At 42.5% G+C, this 22,997-nt stretch overlaps 1 long non-coding RNA gene across 3 annotated transcripts; it reads right to left on the bottom strand.

The window, feature by feature from the left end:
* Positions 1–2,926: 2,926 nt before the first annotated feature.
* On the bottom strand, positions 2,927–19,980 carry LOC140607934 (uncharacterized). 3 transcript variants are annotated; one of them, XR_012009850.1, is made up of 7 exons: positions 19,436–19,980; positions 17,562–17,738; positions 17,135–17,244; positions 10,297–10,430; positions 6,627–6,735; positions 5,841–5,882; positions 2,927–3,783 (listed from the first exon to the last, which is right to left on the bottom strand). It is a non-coding gene; the product is annotated as an uncharacterized lncRNA (long non-coding RNA). The 3 variants fall into 3 exon arrangements; XR_012009851.1 differs by having other exon boundaries at positions 17,135–17,241; XR_012009852.1 differs by lacking the exon at positions 19,436–19,980 and adding an exon at positions 18,825–19,396.
* Positions 19,981–22,997: the final 3,017 nt, after the last annotated feature.

Raw genomic sequence — 22,997 nt, 5'->3', positions numbered from 1 at the left:
TGCTTTTGAAATATTATTTGCTGTGCATCTTAAATTTCTATAAGTGGTAATTAAATTGTTAAGATTGGATTTGTCCTCAAATAGAAATAAAGAAATTACCCTTACTCTATAACAATATTATTCAGTAAATGTAAAATAGAAACTGGTAGGTTTTTTTAAAAAGGCTCAGAAGAAGCACAAAGTTAACTGGGCATAATGAAGCAAATGTAAGTTATATTAAAGAGAAGTACATGGTAATAGTAGTAACATATGCTAATGACTTGCACCTTTTAATTAATGGAGTTGTTTATCAGGCTCCAGACAGCCAGGCAGGAGTCTCTTCCATTATTTTTGGAGGTGTACAATCTTGCAAATTCAAAGTTGTTACGTATGGAAGGAATCCAGTGAGCTCCATGTAACTCAGAGGAGCCTTTCCAAGCCTGAGGATTCATTTTAATTGTAGATATTAATAAGATGTGCGTTTTTTTCCCATGTCCTTGTTCACCTGGTCTTATACATTGTCTGATTTCTATGTCACTGTTGAAATTGAGACTCGTTGTGTTAATTTTGGTCATTGTCAATGGTGTGACATGAAATGAATTAGAACTATCCTAAGTGAATGTGTAGAAAGGAAGTCAGATCTTTTAAAATACTTATGACAGAACATGAGAGACACCTAACACTGGGAAACGAACAAGAGATGGTGGAAAGAGAGGTGGGTGGGGGGTTGGGCTGGGTGACGGGCACTGAGAGAGGCATTTGATGGGATGAGCACTGGGTATTATGCTATATGTTGGCAAATTGAACTCCAATCAAAAAATAATAAAATACTATGTCTATAAATGAAGGAATTTAAATAAATTGTTTTTCTTCCTGTTTTGATCTGTGGAAGTGAATGTTTATTGAAGGCCTATGGAGCTCAGGTGAACTCTGATGACTTAAAGTCAAATCAATACAAAATACGAAGAATGAATGGATGGGTAAGAAACCTGGATGGCCAAAATCAGGCACTTTGGTTTAGTAGGGTAGATCAGAGAATCCCAGGATCTTAAAGGTGGAAGGAATCTTTTAAAAGCCCCATGGATGGATGACTTATGGCTGGGCAAGTGAGAGGTCATAATGAAATAATGGCGCATTTTCAGGGTCACCAGCTAATAACTCAGCTTGAAGTGCAATCTGAGACCTACTCATCAAAGAGGTCCCACCATTAGGGTTCTTCCTTTTATATCTTGAGTGAAATCTGTCTGTGTGAAATCACCATCTAATTGTTTTTCACACTCTCTGCTAACAGGGCCATGGTTAACAGTGGCATATCTGCTCATGAAATATTATGCAGCCATTAAAGATAATATATTTATGAAGTTTGCGTAATACACAGGAAAGTCACCAGAAGGTAACAATAAAAGAAGCAGGCAATAAAGCTGTGTGTGTAGTATAATGATGATTGTTTTTGTAAAAACCCTTAACTAGAAATATGAGAGGAAAAACATTGAAAGTATCTATATTTATATTTGAATGGTAAGGCTAGCAAGAGATATTTTCCTTTATTCCCAATTTCCAATACTTTCAACTTCCTTTATAAGCACTATTTATTTTTTCAAGATCTATTTATTTATTTGAGGGATAAAGAGAGAGAGAGTGGGGGGGGGGTGGGAAACAGAGGGAGAAGGAGAGGGAGAAACCTCAAGCAGACTTCATGCTGACAGCAGAGCCCTAACCGGGACTTGATCCAATGACCCTGAGATCATGACTTGAGCCAAAATCAAGAGTGGCATGTGCAACCTATGGAGCCACTCAGGCGCCCCAAGCATATCCTGTTTTAAAGTGGAAAACAACTGTTCTTCTATGTTTAAAGATAGCTAAGGCCAAGTCCTCTTGCGGGGGGTCTAACGATGTTTTCTGGAACAGGATAAACACTGAGCACAGAGGGCAAGCCATCCACTCAAGAAATTAACATGAGGACACTAGTAGTCATCCTCTGGCCTTTCTTTTACCCAGGCCCAGGAGGCAGGCGAATGCTCCCCAACCCCAAGGTCAGTCTGAGCCCTGGAAGAGAGGCATATTTAACAGAAACAGTGGATGCCTGAGTAGCTCAGTGGTTGAGTATCTGCCTTTGGCTCAGAACGTGATCCTAAGGTTCCGGAATCAAGTCCCCATCAGACTCCCCACAGGGAGCCTGCTTCTCCCTCTGCCTATGTCTCTGCCTCTCTCTGTCTCTCATGAATAAAAACAAAACAAAAACAAACAAACAAAAACACAGCAGCAGTAGAGGGCATTTTCCCCAGAGAAGATAAATCCATCACTAGCATCCTCTCCAAGCAACAGGGAGCAGACTTGAGCAACACACAGGAAGCCTCCTGACACTGAAATTTGAGGGCCTAATTGAAATGGGAAAATCCTGTGCTTCTTCACACTGCTCCGTTATTCATTTAAATTGTGATTATGGAACATTCTAAAACATGTCAACTTTCACTGTCCCTCTGCTTACACTGAATCCAGAACACCTTTTCTTCTATCATGCCTTTCAGGCATCAAGGGTTGGATTCCCAATGGCCTTTCAACTGGCCTACTTGCTCTCCCAGAGGTGGATGCGAATATTTCCCTTCTAACAACTTTATTGAGACACAGTTCACAAGCAACGAATTGCACATTTTTAAAATACACACTTTGAAGAGTTTTAACAAATTTGTAGACTCATGAAATCCCAACCACTAAGAAGGCACTAATGTTTCCATCACTCCAAAAGTTGCTTTGTGCCTCTTTGCTTCCCATCCCTCCTGGCTCCCCCCACACCCCTCCTTCTTTCTCTGAGCAACCATTCATCTGCATTCTGCCATTATAGACATCTTTTATTTTCTAAACATTTCTATCAGTGGAATAATACAGGAGATATTCTTTTGTATCTGGTTTATTAAACTCAAAATAATGGTTTTGATATTCATCCACAATGTTAAAAGAAACCATTTACTGATGCCTTTCATTAATGATCAGTATTTCATTGTTTATTCACCTGTTGATGGGCTTTGGATCTGTTTCTATTGGGGGGGGGTGTTACAATGAAGCTGCTAGGAAAATTCAGTGCAAGTCTTTGTGTGGACATATGTTTTCATTCCTCTTGGGTAAATGCCTAGGCGTGGCATGGCTAGGTAACATGTTAGGTGTATGTTTGCCATTTGAAGAAAAAAATACTGTTTTCCATTTTCTGTACCCATAGCAGTGTGTGAGAGTTCTGCTGATTCCACATCCTTGCCATCACTTGGCATACTCAGCCTTTAGCCCCTCCGGTGGGCACACATAGGTATTTTGCTGGGGGTCATGCCTCTGAAGCCCATCCTGGTCTCCCTGGGAAAGAAAGCCCAGAGAAGGACTACTGGCACCCCTGGTTTGTTTTTCTCTGTGTTTGAGTGTTTATTCTGCTCTAGAAAAATCTTTAGACTCTCCATAGAAGGGCTTGACATCCACTTGAAAATGATTCCAAATGCTTCTTTTCCAGAGCTTCTTGTTCTGTCCTGATCATGAAGTGAGCCAGCATTCATTGAATTTCTACCATATTCATTTGCTAGGGTTGGTTCCTTCTGCAGATAGGATCGGGTCCATGACTTCCCTTGCTTCTTTCTGGTTGCTGGAGCAGTCCATGGTATTCCTTAGCTTGTGACCACATTGCCCCAATCTTGCCTCTGTCTTCACATGGCCTTCTCCCCGTGGGTGTCTTCTCGTCTGTGCATCTGTCTCAAACCTCCCTCTACCTCCCTTATGAGAGGTAGGGCATATCTCGATAATCCAGGATGACCTCATCTCCAGGTCCTGAATCACATCAGAAAAGATCCTTTTTTTAGGTAACATTCACAGATTCTAGGAATTGGACATAGATATCTTTTGGGGCAATCATTTTTCAACCTCCCAAACTTGCTAAGATCTAGGTTCCAGGCTAGATACTATGTTGACTATTTGATTTCCTAAAAAAACAAAAAAACAAAACAAAACAAAAAAAACCCTGTGAAGTATTTTTCAGGTAATACAGGCTTAAGGAAGTATCTTGTTGAAATGCAGTGCAGTTTGAGGTAGAACCAGTCATCAAACCTAGGCTTTCCTGCCTCCCATAGTGCCCTGTGGCTCTCTGCCACAGAGATTTTAACATATACCAAATCCTGAAAGTCCCATTGAAATGTCTTTAGTAAGTGGGTTCTTGGAATTAGATCTACCAATTTTGCTCCATTACTGAATGTTCTAAATGGTACTTCGGTCAGTGGTTCTAAATCCTGACCACACAGCAGAACTCTCACAGGAGAGCTTTTTAGAAATGATTGATGCCCAGTTCATCCCTGAACCATTAAAGCCATATTCTGTGGGGGTGAAGGGTTGTCTAGCTTTTTTGAAAGCTCCTCAGGTAACCTCTTGTACAGCCAGCATTATGGAATGCTGGGGTGTGTTACCAAACCTGTGCCGTCTTCTATGCCGTCTATCATTTTCTTTGGAAGTACTCTGAAATAGGTCAGTTCTATTCAGTGATCAGAAGTTACCCTGAAATCTTCCAGTATAAAAACCCAATTCCTGTTTTATTTTATTTTTTAATGATTTTATTTATTTATGTATTTATTTATGTATGTATGTATGTATGTATGTATGTATGTATCTATCTATCTATCTATCTATCTATCTATCTATCTATCTATCTATCTATCTATTTGAGAGAGAGAGTACAGAGGTAGAGGGAGAAGCAGACTCCCCACGAGCAGGGACCCTGATGTGGGGCTCCATCCTAGGACCCTGGGACCATGACCCAAGCCAAGGGCAGATACTTAACCAACCGAGCTACCCAAATACTCCCCAATTCCTGTTTTACATTTATCCACCAAGTCTTTGGAAACTACAAGATGAGTGACTTAGATTATCAGCTCATTGGCTTATCAATTTAAGTTCTAAACTGGTTCAGTACTTGACTCACTCTGGGATTTACAAATAAAAAAGTTCTAGGTGCACCTGAGTGGCTCAGTGGTTGAGTGTCTGCTGTTGGCTCAGGTTGTGATCTGGGGATCCTGGGATCGAGTCCCACATCAGGCTCCCAGCAGGGAGCCTGCTTCTCACTCTGCCTATGTCTCTGCCTCTCTGTGTCTCTCATGAATAAATAAGTAAATCTTTTTTAAAAATTTAAGTTCTCTATATAGGAATGAATGAATAATGGATGAATGAGCTTATTCTGTAGATCTGCAGACTTTCTCTGAGTCTTTGAGTCAACCATCACCAAGGTGCTTCTTGAAGAGAGAGATTCTTTTTTCTTTTTAAGTAGGCTCCACAAGGGTCTTGAACTCATGACCCTGAGATTAAGACCTGAGCGGAGATCAAGAGTCAGATGCTTAACCAACTGAGCCACTCAGGTACCCCAAGAGAGAGATTTGGTAGACCTTTATATATAGAAAGTTACGTATCAAAACTCCATCACCAAAAACTTCACACAGTAAGACAGAATGAAAGACATCAGTTGCATCAAAGGAACAGAGTCAATTGCAATGTTTCTTCTTTATATTAAGAAAGGCATCTTATTTTCTTCTTTTGCATAATTAGAAGTGGCTGGGTGGATTTCATCTGATTTTTTTCCTCTAAAAAAAACTGCCTAAGGTTAAAAGCTGGCATGGAAAAATTATCTCCAAAGTAAATATTTGAGAGACCATTGTAACACCTTAGTATTTGCTCCTTTGAACACAGTAATTAAGGCATTTAGATACCTATGTTGATATACTTCAAATGTCCATGTGGAATATCTTATTTTGTGTTCTGCATTTGTCGGTGCAGTTCCCACGTGCTTTTAACTCTGACTCTATTGGGTTCTTTTTTACTTGATATTTCATTATGATTTTTCTCACCTTACACACTTCAGCTGAGAAATTGCCAGTATTCAGATTTGTCTGAAAAAAAAAAAACTTATTATGGGTAATGTTTTTGGTTTGCTCTTTTTTTAAAAAAAAAAATTTATTCATTTATTCATGAGAGGCAGAGGGAGAAGCAGGCTCCATGCAGGGAGCCTGATGTGGGACTCGATCCCAGGTGTCCAGGACCAGGCCCTGGACTGAAGGTGGCTCTAAACTGCTCAGCCACCTGGGCTGCCCTGGTTTGCTCTTTTGTATGATAGAAGAGTCTATTTGCATATTTTCCATAGAGAACCAAGGGCTACTCAAGACTGCTCTTAAGATTTACTTTTATCTGTGTGATCTACACACGTTAGGAAGACATAGGAAAAGAAATTTGGTGTGGTTGCCAAGTAATCTGAGTATTTTCCAAGCTGAAGTCTCTTTTGCGGAATATTAAACTGATAGGAATAAGTTGTCATCAAATCAGATGTCTGAGTTGGGGTCTTATCAAACAGAAGACTCCCTGAGGGGGCGATTCTGTGGAATATGCAAAGCTCCTGAATAAAGAATGAGTCATGGATCTGTTCTCTACCTAGATGCACAGAAAAATGGACTGAGGATACTGTGTGGTAATCATACAAGTTATTCCCTAGTGCAATTTGAGTAGACTCCTAAAAAACAATAGCTCCCTAGGGCACTCTTTTCTGAAAGAATTGTGCAACTTCATTTTTTCCAGAAAGGATTCAGCAGGGACATTTTTAAATATTTCCCCTCTGGATGTGCCGAGAGAGCAGTTCTCACCTATCTGAATGGTTGGGAAGAACAGTTCCAGAAAGTACAAGTAGAGGCTTGCCAAGAGAGTCTGCATTATTACTCTGTCCTCAAATGCTCAATGGGTAGAGGGTGTGGCCTGAAAAAAAGGGAACACATAATAATTTTCCATTTAGTCACATAATAAGTACATTTCCCACAGTCAGTTGATTTGGGTCATTTGGACCATTGCAGAACTGGAATGCTACCTACTTGACCTGATTTAGTTGTTAGGAAGGCCAAAAGCCAAGGAAACTGACATTTCAGAGATGAGTGATTTTGGCCAAATTTATTACTGAATCAGATATCTACAAAGCGTTCTGAATGACTGTTAAAGCATCAGGCTCGAAGTGCCCAGAAGTCACTGGTCAACTGGGCAAATCAGTGTAGTTACAGTCTTACTTGATCACAAATGATGGGTATTTCTCCACTTTACGTGACATTAAAGAGGGTTAGCCAACATCTATTACTCACTCTTTTGAGGGAAACACATTGCTTACAGAGATCAACAAATATTTATAAAATGTGGCTTTTGCCTTAGGGGACTTCACAATCTCCATGTAGGATACACCATTAACTCATTGATGGAACTTGAATAAGTAACAAAAAATAGAGTAGGAAGATCTTTCTTTGGGAATCTTGAAAGGAAGGAAAGCATCCACGAAGGACAGGCATCAACATCCTCATCTTCCATGAAGCCAGCCACTAGATGTGATGAGTGGATGAAGAGAACCAAGGTTCACAGAGGATGAAAACAGAAACCAGAAAAATGGCACAGGGTAGGTACTTACTCTATGTTTGCCAAATAATCATAATCTTAAGCCACTACTATATGACTCTTTCAGTGAATGTCAAAATACCCACTTATATTTATTTAAACAACAACAACAAAAAAGGGAATGGGAAATGCATTAATGTTCCTGAAAAATTCAGAATCGCACATAGGCTTTGCTGGAAACAGGTACTCCTACTACTCAGGTTGCAGCCTGTCTCTCATTTCTGAATGTTGAATAAGACTCTTATTAACATTAGCTGGGTATTCTCTAACATAAATTCTTAGAGTTGGAAGAGACTCTAGAGAATACTTGGCAACCACTCCAAATTCCTCTTCATGTGTTGCTCTAAGGAGTATAAGCTAAGCATGACTCCTTGAACCCACTTTGGGTTGTGTCCCCATTTCTGTGCGCATCATTGTGGGTAGGAGAGATGAAATGTTCTGATTGGCCAGGCATGTTCATATGCTATTGCTATCCCTTATCCTGGGTGGTTATGCATGGAAAATGTGAAAATATGGTCTGTCCAGAAGAAGAGGCAATGGATGTCAGATCACAATAGAAAATAGACCTCCACTATAAATGCCATGCCTTGTGTATTTACTAAGAGCTAGGAACTGTACAAAGAGCTTTATAAATGGCAAAACATTTTATCTACTCAACAATCCTGTGAAGGTGGGAGGATAGTCAAAATATTTACAGTCACCTGTGAATCAGAACAAGTGTAGGAAGGCCCCCATCAACTTGAAACAGGATCCCAGAGATCCATCTTGTGCCAAGCACTAACCCCTTATTTACTGGGTCAGGAGGGCTTCTGGAGAAGGGGGGTCTTATGGGAGAGATCAGGGCAGCTGGGTGGTGGGAAAGCACAGAGGGCTTGAGACAGAGAGACTCATAATAAACTGATTTTTACTATTTTTTAAAAAGTTTTACTATTTTCTAATAGCTGACTGGCCATATTAATGCATACCAGATAGTTGATAGTCACAGATTTAAGGGATATCTCTAGTTTACAGATGAGGAAATTGTATCTCACAGAAGCTAAGTAACTTGCTCAAAGTCACATTAGTAAACTGTAGATCTGAAATTCAAAGCCAGGTGTACATTCTACTAAAACCCATGCCCTACAAAGAATTAGAGTAACCCAAAGATCCTTCATATATTATAATAAGAAAAGTCCATATATACCTATGTCTTGTCCTTGAATGAGAAACAGGAGGCTACTCCAAAAGACCCATGTGGCCCCAATGTGCCAGAATGGCTTTTATCAGTAAGACAGGACTCATGAAGATGCCCAGGATCCCAAAACTCCACCTTCCCATCATTCATTCTATCACCATGATTACTATTCCATTAAATGTTACATGATTATCTAAATGTTCAATGTCTGGTTCTGGGGATAATAAGATGTAAAAGTAATGGTATAAGCACTGGTCATTTCTTATATTATTTCATGTACAACTTTAGCTTTGCTGCAAAAATCCAAAGGAAAGAAAATGTTTTATTGGAAAAGTTGAAAGTTCTTTGAGCATATTTTAGCATTTGTAACTTTTATATTTTAAAGATTCATTCATTCATTCGTTTGTTTATTTATTTAACAGACAGAGAGCACAAGCAGGGGGAGCACCAGGCAGAGAGAGAAGGAGAAGCAAGCTCCCCACTGAACACGAAGCCCAATGCGGGGGGAGGGGGGGGTTCTATCCCAGGACCCTGAGATTATGACGGGAGCTGAAAGCAGATGCTTAACCCACTGAACCACCCAGGTGTCCACATTTGTAACTTTTTAAAGGTTGGTTCTGGAATGTAAGCCACTCCCAGCCCTCGCCACCTTGTAAATTTCTCCATAGCAAGTATAAGCATTAGGGAATACAGAGTCTTTCTGCAACTTTTGATTGAGACGGATTTCATTCCCTCCCGAACACTGTGGTAGTCACCAGAAAAGCATGGATGAGTAAAATAATGTCTCTAGATTATAACTGTGTGGTGGAAACAAGTATAAAAAAATTTTGTGACAAATTGTTAGTTTTGCTAAATGTGAAGAGGTTTTACACAATGGTCATCGAGGTCATGTTGCCTGGGTTAGAATTCCAGCTCCACTACTTACTGGTTCTATGAAATTGAACCTGGCATTAAATAAGCTCAGGTTTTGTTTCCTAATCTGTGATGTGGGGATATAATATCACCTTCATGTGGTTGCATTGAAGATTCATGAAACAATCCATGTAAGGCATCTAGCATAGTATCTGGTATATTTTATACCAAGTACTCTGAGAATAATCATGAAACAGGGAAATATGAGGAAGACCAGAGAATCAGTGAAGGCTTCCAGGAAGAAATATTGCTTAAATGAATTTTGAAACCTATAAAGAATTGACTAAATAAAGAAGGAGGCACAGCATTAAGATAAGAAGTGTCAGTTAAGGATCATCAGTAAAGTAAGGTAAGAAGACAACAGACACCATGCTGTTACCAGGACACTGGCTAGTATGAAGGGAGTGACAAGATAGACAGAAGAGGATAAGATATATGGGGCCTGTGTGACATGCTTTATGTCTGTCCCTGAGTCTGTAGCAGTGCCTTGCACCATGCTCATGAATGAATGAGTGAGCAAATGAATGAACTAATGAAAAAAAATATATATATCTTACATTTTTAAAGCTATGAGGGAGTGGGGTGGTTGTGGTGGTGGAGAAAATCTTTGCTTCCAGCCCACCATATCCCCATGATAAGAAAGGCAGATTCTACAAAGATGCTGGCATTGGGCAATCCCATGACAATGGAAAGCTGTCACAATCACATGGCTGGTACAAGGGAGGAGGTAGTGTCTGCACCCAGTGGAGCTGGAGTGGGTAAGAAGAGCTATCATCATGGGGGGACACAGGTACTACCACACATGCTTCCCTGAAGAAGGTCAGGAAAAGGAAGCTATTCCTCCATTTCCTGCCTTTCTGGTCCCTCTGTCTCCAGATGATGTCTTCCATCGGTCAGCTCTCAAGGCGGCCCAAGTGTGCTTCTTTCCAAGCTGGACAGAGAAGAAGAGAGAATGGATGAAAATGAAAGTGTCAAATGGAAAATCCCCACCACAGATATCAAAATCATTCACAGATCTTAAGATGTGGTTGGTCTACTGTGAAGACTGCTCACTGTGACTTTAACTTCAACTGACTTGAATCCACATTTTAAAATTTCATAACATGAAACTGGGCCATTTTATTTCACCATACAGAAAAATAAACTCAAAATGGATTAAAGATGTAAATGTGAGACCTGAAACCACAAAAATCCATGAAGAGAGTATGGGCAGTTATTTTTCTCTGACATGAGCCATAGCAACATTTTTCTAGATATGTCTCCTGAGGCCAAGAGAAATAAAAGCAAAAATAAACTGTTGGAACTACATCAAAATAAAAAGTTTCTGCACAGCAAAGGAAACAATGAAAACTAAAAGGCAACCTGCTGAATGGGAGAAGATATTTGCAAAAGACCTATCTGATAAAGGGTTAGTATCCAAAATATATAAAGAACGGATATAACTCAACACTCAAAAATCAAATAATTCAATTAAAAATGGGCAGAAGACATGAACAGACATTTCTCCAAAGAAGGCACACAGATAAACAACAGGCACATGAAAGGATGCTCAACATCACTCATCATCAGGGAAGTGCAAATCAAAACTACAATGAGATATTATATTAAAGCTGTCAGAATGGCTAAAATCAACAACAAGAAACAAGTGTTGGTAAAGATGTGGAGAAAAAGGAACACTCTCACTTTTGTTGGGACGCAAACTTAGTGCAACCATTGTGGAAAACAGTATGGAGTTGCCTCAAAAAGTTAAAAATAGAACTACCCGGGATCCCTGGGTGGCGCAGCGGTTTGGCGCCTGTCTTTGGCCTAGGGCGCGATCCTGGAGACCCAGGATCGATTCCCACATCGGGCTCCCGGTGCATGGAGCCTCCTTCTCTCTCTGTGACTATCATAAATAAATAAAAATTTAAAAAAAAAAAATAGAACTACCCTACAATCCAGTATTTGCCCTACTGGGTATTTACCAAAAAACCTAAAAAGACTAATTCAAAAGGACACATGCTGCCCTATATTTATTGTATCATTATTTCCAGTAGTCAAACTATGGAAACAACTTAAGTATCTATCAATAGATGAATGGATAAAGAAGATGTGATTGATATATATACATATATCAATATATTAATATATTGATATATATTAGCATATTATTCTATCAATAGATCTAATAATATCTTATTAATATCTCAATATATTAATATATTAGCATATTATTCAGCCATAAAAAAGAATGAAATCTTGCCATTTGCAAGAACATGGATGGAGCTAGAAAGTGTAATGCTAAGTGAAATAAGTCAATCAGATAAAGACAAATGCCATATGATTTCACTCATATGTGGAATTTAAGAAGCAAACAAATAAGCAAAGGGGAAAAAAAGAGTGAAACAGACAAACTAAGAAACAGACTCTTAACTATAGAGAACAAACTGATGGTTACCAGAGGAGAGGTGGGTGGGGGAGATGGGTGAAATAGGGAATGAGGATTAGGGAGGGCACTTTTCATAATGAAAACAATAGCAAATTAAATTTAAAATATCATAACATAATGATATATCATCAAAAATAAAAATCACAAAATTTATCATGAAGAAGAGGCAGATTACTCACAAATAAAAGCAATTAAACTTAACATGGACTTCTCACCAAGCAGACTAGATGCCAGGTGACAATGACGAAGTAATATTTCCTAAATGATAAAGGGAAATAATTGCCATATATAATTTTATACCTAGATGAATTATCATCAACATTGGTGGAGGTGATGTGGGGGTGGGAAGGGGATGGGCAAAATTTTCTTTCCCGCAGATATACAATAACTAAGAAAGCTTACTACCTGTCTAAATCCGTTTGTTTACAACAACAAGATACTATAAACCGGGTGGCTTAAACAAAACATTTATTTCTCACAGTTCTGGATGCTAGGAAGGTCAAGATCAATATGCCAGCTGAGGGGCACCTGGGTGACTTGGTCGGTAGAGCCCGTGACTCTTGATCTTGGGATCATGAGTTTGTGCCCCGGGTTAAGTATAGAGATTACTTTAAAAAAAAAAAATTTCTTTTTTAAGATTTTATTTATTCATTCATGAGACACACACACAGAGAGAGAGAGAGAGAGGCAGAGACACAAGCAGAGAGAGAAGCAGGCTCCCTGCAGCCAGCTGGTTCAGTTCCTGATAAGTACCCTCTTTCTTGGCTTGCGGATGGAACCTCTTCCTGCCATGGACTCACACAGCAGGAAGAGACAGGAAATTCCCTGGTCTCTTCTTATATGGACACTAAATCCCATCATGAGGACTCCTCAAGCCCTCATCTAAAGGCGGCCCCACCTCCTGATAGCATCACATTGGGAGTTAGGGGTTCAATGAATTCTGGAGGAACACATGCACTCAGTTCATAACACTACCCCAGCATCCTCAATAAAAGAATATACATAAAATACTTTACAAGAAGAAAAATAGGGATACCTGGGTGGCTCAGTGGTTGAGTGTCTGCCTTGGCTCAGGGCATGATCCCGGAGTCCTGGGTTCGAGTCCCACATCGGGTTCCCCACAGGGAGCCTGCTTCTCCCTCTATGTCTCTGCCTCTCTCTGTGTCTCTCATGAATAAATAAATAAAAATCGAAGAAAGAAGAAGAAGAAAGAAGAAGAAGAAGAAAAATCAACCCAAGATGAAGGCGTGAGGCCAGAAACAATGAAAACCCAGAAACTGGGTAATGTATGGTAAAAGTTAACAAGTATTTATTGATAAAACTAACCAATTCCTGTAAAATAAAGATAAATATTGAATTGGATTGTGTTTCTAAAAAGGTAGAACTTCTGATAAAACAATAATAAAAATAGTCTGTATTTTACATCAAACTGATGCTAAAATTTAGTTGACCGTGGCCCGATTTTTCTCATGGCAGTTATAGTTTCTTATAGCCTCAGGCTTTATATGATGAACACATTTATTCTCATTACCAGGTGACTTTTAAATAAATATTTTACTTTAGTACTGTTTTAGACTTACAGAAAAGTGACACAGACCCAGTTCCCTCTATTTTAATCTTACCTTCATATGGTACACTTGTCACAACTAAGGAATCAACATTTTTTTCTAATGTCCCTTTCCTGCTCCAGGACCCATTCATGACACCCCACTATAGTTAATCACTAAGCACAGCCCACACTCAAGGAGTGGAGAGTTAAGCTCCCTCTCCTTAAGGGATGATATCTACATCAATTATCTGGGATTCTTCTGTATGGTACATTTACTTCTTCTCCCTATTAATCATTCAATTATTCTTTCATATCAATATAGATTCCTGGATATTTATTTTATACTTTAGATTAAAATCCAACATTTATATTATCATTCAAATTGTTCCAGTTTTGGCCATTGAGAGCTCCTCCAGGTTGGCTCTTGTGTCTCTTCTACATGGCCCCATTGCTTTGTTTTTGAGCGTTTCCTTACTTTCTTGCTATTTCCAGATGCTCCAGGCTCATGTTGTACATTCCCTGCCCCAGCCCTAAAATCAGCCATATTTCCATGAAACCTGGTTTCTTTATCATGACTAGCTCTCAAACAACCCCAGTATAAAAAGAAAATTAAACTCCTGGGATCAGAATCATTTCCAGTTCCTCCTTTTGCCAACAGAGCTCTGTCTCATCAGAAAATGTAGTGCTGGTGGGCTAGCCCATAAATAGCACCACCGACAAAATGGTTTTGACCTGAGCAGCCCTTAAAAAGTCAAGATGCCTGGGCCACGCACTTGGGGATTCAGATCCAGGAGATCTGAGAAAGTGTTCAGATCCTTCAAGTTCCAAAGGTGATGGTGATGAGCTAATAAGGCTGAGGACAATATATAAATAGCTTTAAAATGTCTAAACTTTGACAATCTATCATTTATTGAGCAACTACTGTAGGCTATACATTTTTTTTAAGATTGTATTTATTTATTCATGAGAGACACAGACAGAGAGGCAGAGACACAGGCAGAGGGAGAAGCAGGCTCCCTAAGGAAAGCCTGATAGGGGACTTGATCCCAGGACTTGGGGATCACGACCTGAGCCAAAGGCAGATGCTCAACCACTGAGCCACTCAGGCTACCCACACATGATCTTATTTAATCACCACAACAACCCTAGAAATTAAGGTTATAATCCAATGTTAACTAAATCTGAGTAATTTGCTCATGGTCACAGAACAGGTGTGTCCACGCTAAAATAGTTTTAATCAAAGTCACAGCTTGTACTTGATTTTCTGTCATACTATTTCCCACATAAAAGCGTTCCTACAAAGTGGCTTGTAAAAGTAAGTAGCACTTCCTCTCCGTGGTTTGCTAGCCACTGGAAACAGGCCACTTTCCCTCATTTCATGGCCACTTGTCCTTTTCCACAGTAGCTGAAATAATATGCTGTGTTCCACTGAGTAGCCAAATCAAATTATCCTAGACTTTGATAAATTTGCCATTAAGGGCTATTTAGTGGACAGGAAGGAGAGCTAAAATAAGAATGGAGAGAGGAATTTGGTTTTATGTCCTCCTAATAACAAGGCAAAATTGGAGGCCCCCCAAATCATAACTAAAGTCGCAAAATAACAATGTGGATTTTAAGCCTTTTAAACCAATTTCCGAAAAGGTAGCAAATTTAGGGTTTAACTAATTGTAAAACTTCTGATCTTCCAGGCAAGGGTTCTTGACAAAAACACAGATGAGAGACAGAAAGAGACAGAGACTGGGGCACCTGGGTGGCTCAGTGGTTGAACGTCTGCCTTCGGCTCAGGTCGTCTGTGTCATGCCTCCATTTCTTCTGACTTCTCCTCTTTCTGACTTCCAGACGCTGAGGTCGGGCCAACCTATTAATCTCCCTACCTTAAAGTCAACTGATTTGGGATTAATTACATCTGCAAAATCCCCTCACAGCAATACCTAGATTGGTGTTTCATTGACTAACTAGGAAAATATGTGTTTACACCAGGGGCCAGGAATTTGGGGAACATCTTAGAGTGCTGCCTCCCACAGAAAAAGGGAGATAAGAGGAGGGGGAGACAGAACCATGGAGCAAAGTCATTTTGTTTTTATCTCTCTGATGTCTTTATTAATATTTCTATATTTCTTTCCCTTTTCTCTCCCTCTCTTCTCTAACCAAAATATCACCTGTATTGAGAGTTATGTGGTATGTAAAACTGAATCAGAAGATTGAAATGAATGCCCTTAAATTTATCCAGACCAGGGGTTTTCCAGCCTTTTTTTGTGACCAGTGGGGATTTTCCTGTTCCTAAAGATGGGAAATGGAAGAGAAGAGAGAGCGACCTGCTGCTTTGGCCTCCCTTCAGGAAGTCCCGGTGAAGCCCAGAAAAGGATCCACAGTGCCAGCCAACCAACACGGCCTCGAGAGGGCCACATCTCCTGGATGGGGATCCCCAAGTGTTCCTTTTTGTTTGGATCTGAGGAGGTCATGTACAGACCATTCATGGAAGGTGAGGGCATGGAACCAGCTTTTCTCCCTCCAGGACTGCACAGCTCTACTTAAGCGTAGGGTTCATACTTCATACCTGTGCTGATGTGCACTCTTTATTTTTAATTTTTTTTATTTTTCTAAAGATTTTATATATTTATTCATGAGAGACACACACACACACAGAGAGAGAGAGAGAGAGAGAGAGGTAGAGACATAGGCAGAGGAAGAAGCAGGCTCCTCACCAGGAACCCAGTGTGGGACTAGATCCCATGACCCCGGGATCTCACCCTGAGCCAAAGGCAGACACTCAACCAGTAAGCCACCCAGGTACCCCAATAATCTACCTTTTAAAATGACACAACACACCTGGGGAGACCAGAAAGCAAGGTCACCTGAAGCACATTATGATGCCTGTGGGTCTACAGGCACTTTTGCTTATTCACTGCAGCACGCTGTCTATTCAATAATTAAGCAGCCTAGTAGGAATCCGATAATCTCAGCACATATTTGTGACAGTATTCAATGCTCATTATACGTCAGAACATTCATATCACTAAACTTTTCTCATAGATGCATCTGAGAGATGGCAGTTTTGTTTTTTTGGTTTTGGTTTCTTTTTTTCTTTTTTTGGTTTTTTTTTCTTGTTTTTGTTTTTGTTTTGTTTAACAAAAAGCCGATCTTCAGGCTCTGAACAAGAAGTTGAACAGCTCAGAGTGAAGGTGACTAATTTCAAGCCTCTGGATCTTGAAAAACTGGAAGGTGAGCTCTCCAAGATGAAATAATTAATGATTTTTGGAGCAGCCCATTGCAAAGATACCCAAATATTGCAAAACATGGAATTTGTGTTCTCCTTCCCTTTGCTACAACACCCTCTGTGCTCCAACAAAAACAAAATAAATGAATTGACTTGATGTTGCGCCCGATAGGAAGTTCTGACTCAGTCCCATTGTTCCAAATGTTAATACCCGATAAAGAGACATAAAATAGAGTTCATTAAAAGTCTATTCAGTATAATATAATACAAAGTATAGACTGGAAGATGTTTATTTTATTCTTTCCGTAGTTTGTTATATAGTTGTTCAGTAATATAAAGTTGTATCTGTGTATGTTATTGTCTGTATAGTGTATATTAAAGGCATATAAATTATCTATAATAAAAAGACAATTCAGTAAAAATCAAGCAAAAGACGGGCACCTGGGTGGTTCAGTCGGTTAAACGCCTGACTCTTGATCTCGGCTCAGGTCTTGATGTCATGGTAATGAGTTCGAGGCCTGTGTTGGGCTCTACACTGGGCATGGAGCCTACTTAAAAACAAACGAAAAAACAAAAACAAAAAAATGAGCAAAAGAGTTGAACAGATCTCTCACCAAAGAAATAAATAGATGCAAAGATGTTCAACATCGCTAGCCAGGAAAAACATGCAAATTAAAACCAAATGAGACACTACCACAGGCCCATTAGAATGGCTAAATTTTTAAAAATTGACATTACTATATGCTAGACCTCAAGTCTAGACTTGTATTTAAAAAAAAAAAAAGTGACACTACTAGGTGTTGGTGAGAATGTGGAGAAGCTGGAATTCTCATGCATTGCTTAACATGACAGAACTTTCTTCTCTTACATATCTGGAGGCCAGAAGTCCAAAATCAAGGTGCAGACAGGATGGCTGTCCCTCTGGAGGCTCTGGCAGAGAATCTTTCCTCTTCTGGCTTCTGGTGGCTACTGGCATTCACTGGCTTGTGGCTGCGTCTCTCTCTGGTCTCTCCCACAGGTCTATCTCTAAACTTCCTCTGCCTCTCTGTCATGAGGACACAGGAGATGGTACTTAGAGCCCACCCAGATAACCCAGGACAAAGTCCTCCCCTTGATCCTTAACTTCATTCACATCTTTGGCCACGTGAGGTAGTTTTCACAGATTCTGGGGAATAGGATGCAGATGTATCTTGAACCCACTACACAACCCAGACGTCCATCAACTGGTGAATGACTAAACAGATGGTGACAGGTCCATACAGTGGAATATTACCCAGCCATAAGGAAGAACTAGCTACCAATAGGTGCAATATCGTGGGTGCCTTTCAAAAGCATTCTGCTAAGTGAAGGAAGCCAGGTTCAAAGGCCAATGTATGATTCCACTTGTATGATATTCTAGAAAAGCAACACTGTAGGGATAGAAACCTGATCAGTGGTTTCCAAGAGCCAGAGGTATATGAAGGGGATTGACTTCCAAGGGGTACAGAGAACTTTTGGGGGTGATGGAAATGTTAAATGTGTTGATTATGGTCTTGGTTACATGACCGCATACATTTCAAAACCCATGAAACTACACATTTAAAATTGGTGAATTTTGTTATATAAAGTTTACCTTAATAAATCCACTTTTACAAAGCATATAAATGAAATGTCTTGCATTTAATTGGTAATTTTTTTTTGAGCTCCTGGTATGATCTGCCAACGGGTTATAATTTTTCATGTTGTCCTGTAGATTTAACAAAGTTTGGAAAATTTCTGTCCCTCCTTCTGTGCCTCTGCCTTAGAAAACATTATTAGCCTCTGTGAAGAAGAGAAGAATTCTATACCAAGATCACATTCCTTTGTGTGGCAAGGGAACCCATTGTTTTTGGAATGTCTTGTAACTCCCCAGCCCTACACATTTCTTCCCCAGCCACTGCACCCATCTGATTAGTTCACGGGCCCTCATCTCTCTCCATTTAGATCCCCACTCCATAGCGACACCAAAATTCTCTTCCCAAGGACCAAATCTGTCATGTAAATTTTAGGCTTAAAAATCATTTTTGCTCTCTTTCCTCCTGTAAAATAAATTCATATGCTATGCTAGCTAGAATTCTTAATAGTAAACTCTTAAACACGGGTTCAGCCTCACCATCGACCACCTTCCATAAGGTACACTCCGTGGTTCTGGCTTCTGAATCTCTTCCAATTTCTTGCATACAGTGCATTTCATACTCTGTGTTTTTGCTGATGTTTTTTCTGGTTCCCCATATTTCCTCCTAGCCACCCACCTTATCATCCACTCATTGGCTTAGGCCTCAGCCACCGCTGCCCACCTGTGACCCCATCCTTGTGTCAATGGACACAATGGGATGGGAGTCCTCCAAAGGTTTGCACCCTGTGATTCTCAAACGCCACTCCACAATCAACCCACACTCCAGAGATTCCGATTGGATTGTTACAGGCGTTGCGAGGCATCAGAGAAGCTTCCCAGGTGCCTCTAACCTGTAGCCCGGTGGGTGAACCATTGGCTTTGGCCAGAGCTAGCACGAGCTAGAAGAGGCTTCCACTCCCTGGGGGAGGTGTGGCTGGACACCAAGAAGGTAACCACAGTGAAACCGAGCAACGCAATTACAGTGGCACCGCTGGGCTCTGTTGATGGGGCAGATGCCCCTGGAGGCGTGCTGCCCTGAATTCAGTGGCACTTTAAAGTAATTCTTTAATTAGTCCCATCCGCTCTGTAAATGTGAAAAATAGCACTACCTGTGTTGCAGACGTTCCATTTGGTTTCGTTTACAGGTAATGCTTGGGGATCGCATCCAGTGATTACCTCCCAACAGTCCCGGGTGACCTTTGTCCATCGAATGGGAAACCCCTACCTTCAGACACCCGATGCCAGCTTTCCTGTGCCTGCTGTAGGGGTAACGGACCTGACGGGCCCCAGCACACACACACACACACACACGCACACGCACACGCACACGCACGCGGCAGGCAGGGAAGGCAGCTGGAGAGCCTGCGCCCAGCGTCCAGGCCTGCGGGTGGGGGTGGGGCCAGTCGTGTCAACGGGGCCTCCTCGCGGCGGGGTTCGTGGGCAGGGTCGGATCCCTTTAAGCCGCATCCGCGCCTGCCTGCCTGCCTGTTCCGCACGCACGTCACTCTTTCCTTTCTCGGGGCCGGGGAACTGAGTGCAGGCTCCTCGGAAACCATTCGGAGAAGCCCCTCCGCAGCGCGCCCCAGCAGGGGGCTGTCGCCGGCCGGGTGACCGGGGCGCGCCTCCCGCAGCCTTCGGGGCCGCGCAGCACCGGCCTCGCCCTCGCCCCAGAGCCGGGCATGGGAGGTCCGGGGGAGCCCTCGCCCTCGCCCTCGCCCTCGCCCTCGCCCTCGCCCAGCCCAGGATCTCCCCGTGGGAACGCGCCCGCGGCCGCCCCGCCGCGGGGCCCGGAGGCGCGGCCTGTGATCGCATGTTCCAGGCGGCAGGCGGGCCCCTGTGATCCGCGGCCAGCGTCCCGGGGAGCGCGCGAGCGTCCCGGGCCGCCCGCCTGTGATCGCCCGCCAGGGCTCCCGCGGGGGGCGGGGCGCGGAGGGACCGGCGACCTCGGTGTGCTGCGGCCGCCCCCAGAGGCCGCGAGCGCCCAGCTGCCCCGCGACACTGGCCGGGTCCAGGGAGGGCTCCCCAACGCCCCCGCAGCGGGATGCCTGCTGCCCACTCACGTCCGGGCACTGCCGGGGCGCGGGGGGGGGGGGGCGCCCCATCCGCAGCCACACGACGGGCGGCGCGGCTGCCGGTCACGTGCGGAGCAGAGGAGCCGCGGGATGCGGGATGCAGGAGGCGGGATTCGTGCAGCCTCGTGGTCAGCAGGGCCCTGCTCTGCCCAGCGAGAGTCCAGCCCGCGAAGACCGCTCTGGCGTGTCTTTCTGGTTAATCCAGGGTGGTTATCTGAACAGGTGTGAATCGCTTAGCAAGAAAGAAACATTTCCCCCCTAAACGACTCCCTGCGCCATCTCAAAGCCCACAAAAGCCTCACATTAGCATTAGGTTGTGCAAAGCCACCTGTTCAAATAACCCAGGCAAATAGAGAAAAACAGCCTGGGAAGAAGAAAAGAACACAAACCACTGCAAATACTTGAAAACAAGTCTAAGGATTAAGCTTCATCAGAGCAACAGGCAGGAATGGGGAGAGGTGTTTCCCGTTTGTCACACAAACTTGCAGGGGCTATTTTTAGCAGCCTATTTGATTCCCTCAGATGGTGAGATAGCAGTTTTCGCAGCCTTGTCAAAGTAAGAATGCGGTAGGGAAATCCAGCCTGCTCTAATTCAGCCGTCGTGCATGTTTAGAAATCCTGATTTCAGGCAGCGGGTGAGCAGACCCGGCCTTGTGACCGCACGACAGCAGGTCCTGGAGAGGCCGCGCCTGTGGTCGTTGGTTCTGTCTGCTTCCGTCCCGAGAAAACAAAAACACGATTTCATCAGCATTACTTTTCAATATTTTTGAAATGTTATTTTTACATTTGTTTTGTGGCGTAAGAGAAAAGCGGGGGAAGGACTGGAACAGTGCAGGGAAAGGAGCCAAGAGAAACTCGACTGGGGGAGAGTGGGTAGGAGATCAAACGTGGCCGTGGCAAGGCTGGGGGAGGACGGGGCCAGCACTGTGGGAACAGAGCCCATTGATGCAATGGGAACGTGGGTGAACAGGGGCCCGAACCAGCCTCAGATCAGGGCAGGCGGCCTGTGTCGCTGACCTGGCCAGTCCCCGGGCGATGGAGTGTCTGTCTGAGAGCCAAGGGGCACAGCTCTCCGGGGCCCACCGGCTCAGGGGCTCAGTACCCCGGCCCGTCCACGCACCAGGAGCATCCGCAGCATTTGGAAGCTTGTGCAATGCAGGCTCTCGGCCCTGCCCTCTGCTCTATATAGCACATTAGCAAGACTCCCAAGTGGATTTCATGCACATTAAAGATCCAGAAGCACTGATCTAGACCACTCAGGGCAGCGAGGATGCTGGAATGGCCTGCCCACATGGCCCCAGCCCGCTTAAAGGAGGCCCTGCATGGACCTGTTGCCTGACTCCATCCTCAAAAGGTCTACATTTAAAAAAAAAAAAAAGTCTATATCACCAGGCAGCACTGGTGGTAGGAGTAGTCCTGGGCCTGGGAGGGCCTATTTGCCAGTGAAGAGGGGCAGCGGTGGACAGAACTGCCTGTGCCCTCTGGGGTGTCCTTATTGTGCAAAAGAGGCTTTTTCAGGTGTGGGCTGTGGGTGTGGGCCGGCCATCCCCATACTTTCTCATTTCAGCCAGAACTCTGAGAATCCAAGAATTCTAAATGTGAATCAGGCCTTCCAGGTGATTCTGAAGGATTCTCAAGGTGGGAGGATAAAACGTTTTTATTAAACATTATGTTAGCTCTATTTTTAGCTTTACCTATTTAGATATATGATATGTGGGCCTCCATTTGTTCTCTTGTTGTGAGCCAGAAAATATTAGGTGTGGGTCCTGCCGGTAATAGATGCTTTCTACATTAAAGCAGAGAAAAAACAGGGAGAAATAATTGGTATAAATAGCACACTTAGTACATAATACATAAATACATGTCTCCAATCAATGATCTAAAAGTTTAAACTCCATCTGAATTTTTGATGTTGAGATGCAGGTGACAGTTGTTGGCTTGAAACAAGGATCAACTTGTTCAACTAATACTCAGCATGAAATCCATTCATTCTTTCAACTGACACTGATTATTCTTCTACTATGGTCCAGGTGCCATGTCTAGCCAGGCTCTGATAAAAGAGAACTGGCTGGCCTCAAAAACTCCCTTGGCACCTTAGGGAGAAGAAATCTCTCTTTACTAAGCCAGTCTGGTTCTTCAAGTTCCTTCTCCCCATAATGATCAACTCTAAGTCACATCCTACAAGATCCTCCCACCAACTATGACCCAGAGTGGATTTGAAGGATAATTCAGCTTAATAGGCAACGGTATCAAGTGGGTGGTGGTCACATTTGTATAGCTGGCTCTACACAGTGATGCCAAATTCAACTGCCAATGTGTTATACAGGATAATTGGCAATTTCCTTATTGTGTTTGGTATTATGCAACATGATTGTTGAAATATCTTCATTAGTAAGGTTTCCCTGTTGTTTACTAAGGATGAGTTCTTCCCTTCCAGATGGCTCATGAATACCACTTCATGAGCCATCTTAAAATCATGTGTGGTGCCCATTGCTTCTTCCATTTGGGAGAAACCAATATGGTAAACTCGTTCACCTAAAATATTAGTGACTTCATGTTTTACACCTTCATAAGAATACAGTCTCTTGGGGCACCTGGG

This window comes from Canis lupus, chromosome 17, assembly GCF_048164855.1.
Source record: "Canis lupus baileyi chromosome 17, mCanLup2.hap1, whole genome shotgun sequence".
NCBI classification, from domain to species: domain Eukaryota; kingdom Metazoa; phylum Chordata; class Mammalia; order Carnivora; family Canidae; genus Canis; species Canis lupus.
Note: the sequence above shows the minus strand (reverse complement) of the source record. Positions and strands in the feature narration are given on the sequence as shown.